Below are 11,053 nucleotides of genomic sequence, written 5' to 3' on the forward strand. Positions count from 1 at the left end.
CAGTTTGCAGAATGACTTCATATTAAGTGTAAATCTCAACGTAGCCTCAGGCACCCTGTGCCTGTGGGGAAGAGGGGAAGGATATGTAAGGGTGTGTGGGTGAGAGCGGTATGTGTGTGCATTAGGGTGACTGATGTGCTGGTGATGGTGTGTGTGTGGTCAGTCAGTTGTTGGGATTCTGTGTTTCCAAGGGGGAGGGGCACCAAATGCTGACTCAGCCTCTGGTTGGGAGGGGCTCTTGTTCCCAATGTGGTCCGTTCAGGAAGTGTCATGGCCTCCGGCCCCCCTCTGACTTAGAGTGTCAGTTTTCATTCCGTGATGGTGTAGTCTGGGGCCGTTGGTTGTACCTTTACCTTGGAGTGGTCCGGCTCTAAGGGTTTTTTGTTGTTTACCTCCCTGACTATGGTGGCTTAAACCCTCTGCTCTTTGGCACCCTCCTTGGGGAGGAGAGGGCCTTGTGCTCTGTTAGCGGGCTGTTCACTGCTCAGCCTTTCTGGCCATTTGTTCAACTGTCTGTCTCCGTTTCCTCATTCCATTTTCCTAGTTTCTTACTGACCTGTCTCATAAGCACTTTACACGGACTAAGCTGTTCAATCCCCGTGGCACGCCTGTGCCCCAGGTGAGGAGACTGAGGCACAGGGTCCCACAGCTGGCTCATGCCAGAGCCATGACTGGCCATTCTGCAACCCCTTGTCTGTAATTCTGATTGCAAAACACCGCCACAAGCCAGAGGTTTATTCCTTTCGGCATCAAAACTTGACCTGAAATGAGGCTATTTGTACTCGTTTTGTTTGTTTGTTTATCTATTTGTACTCTTTATTTACTTCTGCTAGTGTGCCTTTTCCACATAAACACTGCCTATTTGATGGTGGGGTGTCACCCCAGACCCTGTGGTTGTGTGATGCAATATTCCGCACCCACACCTCAGCACCTTTCTAAAGCCCAAAGAATTCTAAAATCTGAAACATCTGGAGCGAGGGTTTCTGGTACGGGACTGTGGACCTGTTTTAGTAAGTTTTTATGGTAATAAACGAGTGCTATTTTTATAGTTGTCTGAGTGTACAGTGAGATGGGTCAGGGTGCGAGGCCTGGGAGGACCCTCGGGGCTCCCTCAGCCCCAGATGCATGTAGGACCTTCCTGAGCAGAGGTCCAACCTTCTTCCCTGGGGAAGCGGGGAGGCTGAGTGTGTTTGGGAAGAAGACTGGAGGAGGCTCCTGGCCAACCAGACTTCACTTTGAATCAGTGTCATCACTTTTCTGTCCCCCAACCTGCCCAAGACTTCAGGCTCCTCCACGGAACCAGGCCCACCCCCAAGCTTTGGTCCTGCCCAGGCAAGCACAGGCCTTAGGCCGGTGGCGTGATGGCTTTGAGGCCGGGGGCTGTAAGCTCAGAGAGCCCTCACAACAGGGCTGCTTCTCTAAGGGGGAGCCCTGGGCAGAATGGCTGGGAGTTCCTGTCCAGCTCTGCAGCTCTGCGTCCAGGCCCCTGAATACTCCCTCTGGGGCTGCAGGGTTATAGGACCATTTTTCCAGACGAGGAAAAAGGGCCAGGAGGCCATGGACGGGTCTAGTCCCAGCACAGCAGTGGAGCCCCACCTACCTGTGACCCAAAGGGTAGAGTCATTTCACTCTTCCTAGTGGCCTCACTACTTGGTTTAGAAACTGCATGAGGGCAAGGCCCATGCTGCTTACATCTGTCCTGGATGTCCATCAGCAAACCCTTGCCTTCTGCACTGCCCTGCCCTCTGCTGCTGGCTTTGCTCGTCTTCCCTGACCTGGCCGTCTTCTCACCTCAACATGACATCTGCCTGGGGGCCTGGGCCTCGGGGGACCAAGGGGCTGGTAGGAGGAGAAATGTCCAGAGGAGAGGTGTTGACATCGACCACCCAAACCTGCAGAGAATTTTTATGAGTTTATTTGGGCCAAATTGCTGACATGCCAGGAAGAAAGATCACAAATGCTCTGGAGACAGCTTCTTGGTTTCTTTTGTGCATTTAGCACTAAGGAAGGAGCTAGCGCCCTGGCTGGTTTGGCTCAGTGGATAGAGCGTCAGCCTGCAGACTGAAGGGTCCCAGGTTCGATTCTGGCCAAGGGCACATGCCTAAGTTGTAGGCTCGATCCCCAGTAGGGGGCGTGCAGGAGACAGTCGATCAATGATTCTCATCATTGACGTTTCTAGCTCTCTCTCCCTCTCCCTTCCTCTCTGAAATCAATAAAAAATATTTTTTTTAAAAAAAAGGAAGGAGCTAAGGAAGATGACTGGAGGGGCGTGGATTACAGGATAATTAACAAGATTATGTGTTTTCCAAAGGGTAGTGTTCTGGCATCCCAGAGGTGCGCTAACTAGATGCACAAGAACAATGGACAGGGCTGGCCGGCTTAAGGTAAAGATAAACTATTTACTACAGAAGTTATAGGCCTGGGGCATGCCTGCTCACCATGAGCACCCAGTTAGGAATTCATGATCAGGTCACCCTGTGAGGTTACTTTCCACAGAACCCCTTGTTCATCCACAGAGGGGGTATACTGACCCCTGGCCTGAGGGGACTCTTCCTCCACTTTCCTCAGTCTCTTGCTGAAGCAGCCCCCACCCCTAACTTCACACACTAGACAGAACCTAGCTGGCTTCCTGCTACCAGGAGCAAGGTCATCCTGACCTTCAGGGGTGTCGCCTCTGGAAATGGATGGCGAGGTCCTTGGCAAATAGGCATCACTTCAACTTTTTAAAATCCTGTTTCTCCGAGAGGCTAGTTCAGGGCCTTGCCCATAGAACCATAAAATGGAACTAAAGGGATCCTGTACTAGCCCCTGACCACTGGAAACACTCACTGCCCCCACGCTCCGTCATGCTGCCTCCCTCCACTGAGGTCCTGTGAGTCCTTCCCGCCCAGGCTGTGAGCTCCTTCGAGCACGCACCTGTTCCCTCCCACCGCACCCCTGGCACACACTGATCTGAGTCTGGTGCGCCTGCAGAAACGGGCCATGGAACATGATTCAACCAGCACCCTACAGCCCGGTAGGAAGTAAACCCAGGGCCCGGAGTCTAATTCCACAGAGGGATGAACAGGCCCAGAAAGCACGGTGGTCCACCTGGCCAGGCACTTGCAAGCACTTTCATCTTTGTTTACCTGAAGAGCAATGGCTAGTCAGTGTTCGCTAACAAAGATGAGGGCTCTGGGCCCAGCTGGACTCTTAGCCACCCCCCCGTCACCCCTGCCAGGAGGGAACCTTGTGAAGAGAAAGGGCAAACGCAGAGGCGGTTCATCTTAGCCCTGAGTGTTCCCCTGGGTGAGGCCAACAGCCACCACAGTCTCAAGTGTTCAAAGGCAGGAGGGCAAAGGAGGAAGACCGTGGCCCCCTAGGAGCGGAAGAGGGGCCTGCAAATCTGGCAGGAGCAGAGCGACCGCTGAGCAGGGCTCTTCCCTCAAATCGCAGACCCAGAGGAAAGCAGCTCCCACCCAGCGGGCACTGGCTTTGTGTCCTGGGCCCAGACCAGCTGACCTCGGCTCAGAACCACGGCTCTCCACCTGATGACCTGCCCCTGGCTCCCACAGGGCAGGGCATCTGCCCGTGGGTGAAGAGCCAAGTCAGGCTTCTAGTCCTCAGGCCACCCTGAGCCACACCATTGGCACAAACCTCACCTGCTGACCACCCTGGACCAAACCTGGACCTTGTTCAGGCTCCCACACTCAGAGCAGACTTCTCTGCTGCTCTGTGGCCCGGCTGGAGTCATGCTTTGGGATTATGTGCTGAATTGATGAATTCATTAGTGAGTGATAATGAATTGTGGGTATTCAACGAAGAGTATTAGAATTCCTACCCAGCAAATGGCGAGGCTTTCTTACAAGCCACCTTCAGTGCACCCGCACTCCCCCCATTTACCCTCACTGTCCGGCCAAGCCTGCCGCCTGAGGTCACGCTCCAGAATTCAAGTCGCCCCAGGGAAGCCCCCTGGACATCTCTGCTCTGAGGTCTCAAAGCGCCCACACCCGGTCTGCAGGATGGCCCGGTGACTATCGCAGGGCGTGCCCAGGCGGCCAGGGGCTGGCCTCGGGGTCAGCGACAACGCTGGCAGGAAGGCCCTTCCCTGGGCTCATCTTTTTGTCACTTCTAACTTCTTGGAGAAGCTCACAGGGTGGAAGCAGAAGAGTGACTGAGGGCACAGGCTGCTGTGCGGGTATCTTTTTAGCCTCTCCTTGCCCCGGAACTGCCCCATAATGGAATAGGAAGATCAGAATGCAGACACACAGCCTCACCTCAAGGCAAACAGCGGGAGGAGGGAGCCAGCCTGCCAGTGCTCATGGCAAAGGCTGACCCTCACTCAGGCCCCTCCAGGCTTCCTTGCTGCAGTGACCAGGGAGCCAGAGCCGTCTCGTTACTGCTGGGCTGAGTTAAGGGAGTGAGGCTGTGCTGAAATCCCTCTTCCCCTAGCAGTGGCTGGGGGCAGGGACGCAGGGGTGACCTGCAGGCGCCCAGGTGGGTAGCCTGGCCCCTGTCTGACCCTGAGTCCGATGAGGCTGAGGAGGGGCTCTCTAGGGGCTCTCCAGTAGTTCTTAAGCACGCGGCCTCCCTGCTCTTCCCTGCTATGCACCGGGGGAGAGGATGCAGGAGGAACGTCCTGGCTCCCTGGTGCTCCATCCAGCCCCCATCCCGATCAAGAGATGAGGTGCCTGGCACTCAGCATCTTCAACAGCTAGGCAGGTGACTGAAGAGAAAGCCCATTGAGACAATGGGTCAGGGCATAGGCAGAGCTGAGGTCTCCCTAAAATCCCTGATGGCCAGAATACCCCACTTCTGAGCTCTCTAAGTTTATGTGCTTCTGAGGACTGGTGGGATGTGCCAGGCTGGCCTGGCCTGGACTGCTCTGGGGAGGTATCTGGCAAGGAGAGACCTGAGGGTGTACTCCAGCATTTCTTTTTTTCTTTTAATATATTTTTAAAATATATTTTATTGATTTTTTTACAGAGAGGAAGGGAGAGGGATAGAGAGTTAGAAACATCGGAGAGAGAAACATCGATCAGCTGCCTCCTGGGAAACTGGGTAAAAGGAGTGAAAAGATGAAGAAGTACAGATTGGCAGTTACAAAATAGTCACAAGGATATAAAGTACAGCATAGAGAATACAGACAATAATCTATACTTATAATAGGGTAATATGCAAATTAGTCAGGACCTCATCACGTAACAACCAATCAGCAGGAGGGTGGGGCAGCGAGCTATGAGCAGAGGAGAGGTACAGGAGGGCGGGGCAGTGAGCTACGAGCAGCAGTGGGCGGGACAGCTGCAAGATATCCACCTCAAAATGAAAGATACAGATAGACTACAAGTAAAGGGCTGGGAAAAGATATTTCATACAAACAGATATGAAAAAAAAATCTGGGGTAGCAATACTTATATCTGATGAAATAGACTTTATATATTTTATTGATTTTTCACAGAGAGGAAGGTAAGGAATAGAGAGCCAGAAACATCGATGAGAGAGAGACATCGACCAGCTGCCTCCTGCACATCCCCCACCAGGAGATGTGCCCGCAACCAATGTACATGCCCTTGACCGGAATCAAACCTGGGACCTTCCAGTCCGCAGACCGACGCTCTATCCACCGAGCCAAACCGGTTTCGGCTGATGAAATAGACTTTAAAACAAAGGCTATATATAGTAAGAGACAAAAACACAACATACTGATAAAGGGAGCAATTCAACAAGAGAATGTAATTTTTGTAAACATTTATGCACCTAACATAGCACCTAAATATGTAAAGCAAATCTTGATGGACATAAAGGGAGAGACTGCAGTAATACAGTCACAGTAGGGGATTTTAACACCCCATTGTAATAAATGGATAGATTTTTCAGACAGAAAATTGACAAGGAAATGGTGGCCTTAAATGATACACTACAGCCCTGACTGGTTTGGCTCAGTGGATAGAGTGTCGGCCTGTGGACTGAAAGGTCCCAGGTTCGATTCCAGTCAAGAGCATGTACCTTGGTTGTGGGCACATCCCCAGTAGGGGGTGTACAGGAGGCAGCTGATCAATGTTTCTCTCTCATCGATGTTTCTAACTCTCTATCCCTCTCCCTTCTTCTCTGTAAAAATTAATAATATATATTTTTTTTAAATGACACACTATATCAAATGGATATCTTCAGAGCATTTCACCCCGAAGCAGCAGAATATATGTATTCAAGTGCCCATGTAATATTTTCTAGTGTTAACATAAAAACATTCAAACCTATAAAGATTTTTTGTGAGTTTATTTGAGCCAAACTGTCAACAATTGCCAGGAAGCAGAACCTCAATGGATTGAGATAATGCTCTGGAGAATGCCAGTTACTTCTATATTTATACATTGCAATCAAAGGAAGGGAGTAGGTGGGTTACATGAAATCCATTGGTGATAGACTAGAGAGGCATGAGAAAGCAAATCAGGGAAACCCCTGGGATTGGATAAAAAGTAAAATGATGGACACATACTTAGGTGGGTGCAGGAACAATAAACATGATAACATTGAAGGAATTTGTGGTCTCTGTCCTGGCGCCCAGGCACATTATGTTGTGCCCCAGGGGTCCAGAAAAAGGGAAGTTACAAGTTACCCAGACATTTCAAGGGTATGTTAGCATAGATGCGAAAAGACAGATGGGCTCAGTTAAGGTAAAGGTTGACCTTGTCAGTGAAGATACCAGGCCCACCACAACTGCTTTTAGTTAAAGTTTAATTTCAGACCATCTTTTGTGGTGACTTTAGGTCTCTGAGTTTGCAAGACCACCATGCAGGCCTCCCCTGAGCTTGTCAGGTTAGCATGTAGCCCCTTTCATCTACACTAGGATAGACCATGTGTTACAACACAAGTTTCAATAAATTTAAAAAGAATGAAATAATGTCAAGCATCTTCTCTGACTATATGCCATGAAACTAGAAATCAATCACAAAAAGGAAGCTGAAAATCAAAGACATGGAGGCTAAATAACATTACTAAACAATGAATGGGTCAACAATGACATCAAGGAAGAAATTAAAAGATACCTTGAAACAAAAGAAAATGAGAACAGAGATTTCAAGATGGCTGCAGAGTAGGTGAAGGCTGCTCCCACCTGCTCAGCCCCAAACCAGATTTACAGCTAAATTATAGAGCCATCAATCTGACCAAGTGAAGGCTACCTAAACCAAAACATTATAACCAAGGACTACATAGTGCTGGAAGTCCTAGCCACAACAATCAGACAAGAAGAAATAAAAGGCATCCAAATTGGAAAGCAGGAAGTAAACTGTCATTATTTGCAGAGGACATGATATTGTACATAGAAAATCCTAATACTCCAACAAGAAACTACTAGATCTAATAAATGAATTTGGCAAAGAAAGAAAAAAAGTTAATATTCAGAAATCAGTGGCTTTTTGTACAATAACTAGAGGCCCGGTGCACGAATTCGTGCATGGGTGAGGTTTAGCCGATCTGCCCCTGATCAGGGTGGAGGTGCCAATCAGGGGTGGAAGCACTTTTACACAGCAAAGGAAACCATCATCAAAATAAAGACAACCTACTGAATGGGAGAACATATTCGCCAATGATACATCTGATAAGGGGTTAATATTCAAAATGTATAAAGAACTTATAAAACTCAACACCAAAAAACAAATAATCCAATTTAAAAATGGACAAAGGACATAAAGATAGCCAATAGACATATGAAATTGTTCAATGTCACTAGTCATCAGAGAAATGCAAATTTTAACCACAGTAAGATATAACCTCACACCTGTCAAAATAGCTACTATCAATATATCAACAAACAAGTGTTGTCAAGGATGTGGAGAAAAATGGAATCCTCGTGTTGGTGGGAATCCAAATTGGTACAGCCACTGTAAAAAGCAGTATGGAGTTGCCTCAAAAAATTAAAAATGGAACATGACCCAGCAATTCTACTTCTGGGAATATATCCAAAGAAACCCAAAACACTAATCTGAAAGAATATATGCACCCCTATGTTCATTGCAGCATTATTTACAACTAGAGGCCCAATGCACGAAACTCGTGCAAAAGTAGGCCTTCGCAGCTGCAGCTGCCTTGATCCTCCCTCACAGCTGCGGTGGCTACAGCCCCGGCTTCATCCTGGAAGGACGTCCGGGAGGACAGCTGGTCTAATTAGCATATTACACTTTTATTATTATAGATAGCCAAAATTTAGAGGCAACCCAAGTGCCCATCAGATGATTGGATAAAAAAGCTGTGGTACATTAAACAATGAAATACTATGCAGCCTTAAAAAAGGGGGGATCTTACCTTTTGCTACAATATGGATGAACCTGGAGAGTATTGTGCTCAGCGAAAGAAGTCAGTCAGAGAAAGGCAAGTACCATAATATTTCACTTGTATGTGGAATCTAATGAATAAAATAAACTAACAAACGAAGTGGAGACAAAGTCATGGATACAGAGAACAGACTGACAGCTGTCAGAGGGGGTTGGGGGCTAGGAGAGAAGGGCAAAGCAATTAACCCTTTGCACTCGCTTGCTTTTTTCTCGAGCTGCTACCGATGCTAACCGTGTGGAGTCACACTCGACATCCGAGTGCAAAAGGTTAAAAAAAAAAAAAAAAGACTCATGAACACAGACAACTGTATGGTGATTGCTAGAGTAAGGAGGGTGGGGGGAGAGAGAAAAAGTGGAGATAAATGGTGATGGAAGGAGACTTGACTTGGGGTGGTAAACCCACAATACAATATAGAGATGATATATTGTAGAATTACATACTTGAAACCTGTATAAATTTATTAACCAATGTTACCCCAATAAATTTAATAAAAAAGTAAAGTAAAATAAAACAGAAGTCAGGATAGTGGTTACCTGAGGGTGGGAAATGAGTGGAGGTAGACCCAGGATTTCTGGGGGTGCTCAGATTTCCCCACCTACCCACAGCCCCCTTGCCCCCATGGTTCCTTGGGTTCTACCATGACCTCCAAGAAGGCTCCCAGATTGCATACTGAGAATCTACTTGTTAGTTCCCTAACAAATAACACCAAGGATAGGTGTCCTGGCTTAGACAGCTCAGGCCTGGCTTTCAACTCCCACCCTCTCCAGACATAAGGCTCTCAGAACCATTAGGATGACACGTGATGGGCTATTTTTCACCACAGGGTCCCAATTACTTGACTCTATTCAAAGTGGAAGAAAATAGAAGATGGGGGAAGAGTTTCTTCCAAGGCACATCTAGTAGTACATGACAGGAATATAGTCGAAGGTGATGAGAATCCTATATAATAAAAGGCTAATATGCAAATTGCCTGTGGAATGACAAGTTGCTATGACACGCACTGACCACAAGGGGGCAGATGCTCAACGCAGGAGCTGCCCCCTGGTGGTCAGTGCGCTCCCACAGGGGGAGTGCTGCTTAGCCAGAAACCCGGCTCATGGCTGGCGAGCGAAGCAGAGGTGGCAGGAGCCTTTCCTGCCTCCGAAGCAGCGCTAAGGACCACTCGGGGGTCCCGGCCTGCAAGAGGGCACAGGCTGGGCTGAGGGACCCGCCACCCCTCCCCCCCCGCCAGTGCACAAATGTCATGTACCAGGCCTCTAGTATAAAGATAACTTCAATGGGCACTGTTCCAATCACTTTACAGATGTCAACTAATCCAACTTCACAACAACCCATGACTTGTGTGCTACTATCATCTTTATTTTGCAGATAGGAAACTGCTGCACAAAGATGTTGAGAAACTAATCCAAGTGGGTGCTTGAATTATCAGGGGATCACTTTGTAAATTATATAATTGTCTAACCACTATGTTGTATGCCTGAAACTAATATAAAGTAATATTGAATATCAACTGTAATAAAATTAAAAAATACTAATCCAAGGCCACACAAAGTAAGTGGCAGAGCTGGATCCTAACACAGCCTGGTGCCAGCCTTGGGGAAGAATCTCCCTCAGGAGAGCATGCCTGGCAGAGACCTGGAGGATAATGAGGAATTATAGCAGATAAAGCCCTGAGACAAGAACTCTAGGTGAGCCGAAACCGGTTTGGCTCAGTGGTTTCGGTCTGCGGACTGAAAGGTCCCAGGTTCGATTCCAGTTGAGGGCATGTACATTGGTTGCGGGCACATCCCCAGTGGGGGGTGTGCAGGAGGCAGCTGGAGGCAGCTGGTCGATGTATCTCTCTCATTGATGTTTCTAGCTCTCTATCCCTCTCCCTTCCTCTCTGTGAAAAATCAATAAAATATATTTTAAAAAAAGAACTCTAGGTGAGAGAGAGAACAACATGTCCACAGACATAGAGGCAACAGCCTGGTGTGAGTATATCAGACTCCCATTCCTGAATGGTTCTGGCGGTTGCAGGATGGACTGAATTGAGGGCAAGGGATCCTTTAGGAAACTTTGATCATCGGAAGATGATGGGGTCAGATCTAGAATGGCAGAAACAGGGAAGAAGAAAGCCTAAGTCTGAGAAGATAAAAATCAGCGGGACTTGATTCATTTATGTACTCAGCATATATGTAGGGAGCACTGGGTGTATGTTCCCCACTAGGATAGAAAACTATGTGTGTGTGTGTGGGGGGGGGGGGGGGGGGGATTCCAGGGTGTGTTGAAGGTTCCAGGTTCCATTAGGGCAGGTGATGTTCCTCAAACCAAACAGTGACCAAGTACTGAGGGGTGGAATCACTTCGGTGGATCTTGAACAGCATTTACTGACGCAAAATAGAACACATCAAGCTGCCTTGAATGCCATAAGAATAATTTCCAGAAACTTTGTTTCTGTTACAGATGTGCAAGTGTGTACTGGATCAATATATGCAATACACTTTTTACTGAGGGTCAAGTAAAAATAGTTTTAAAAAAACAAACACGTTAGAGAACCTTCAGTGAACGGTAACCACGCGCCTAAACTCTGTACTCCTTGAGGAGGCTAATTATGTCTTACTCGTTTTTTGTTATTGTTGTTCCTATAACGTGGATAGATCAAAGTGGATGGATACATGAATGGATTATGCAGGCATGAGATGACTGGGTGGCTAGATGGAAGAATGAAAAATGCATGGATGGGCGAGTGGATGGTGAA

Source organism: Eptesicus fuscus, chromosome 6, assembly GCF_027574615.1.
Source record: "Eptesicus fuscus isolate TK198812 chromosome 6, DD_ASM_mEF_20220401, whole genome shotgun sequence".
In the NCBI taxonomy this organism is placed as follows: domain Eukaryota; kingdom Metazoa; phylum Chordata; class Mammalia; order Chiroptera; family Vespertilionidae; genus Eptesicus; species Eptesicus fuscus.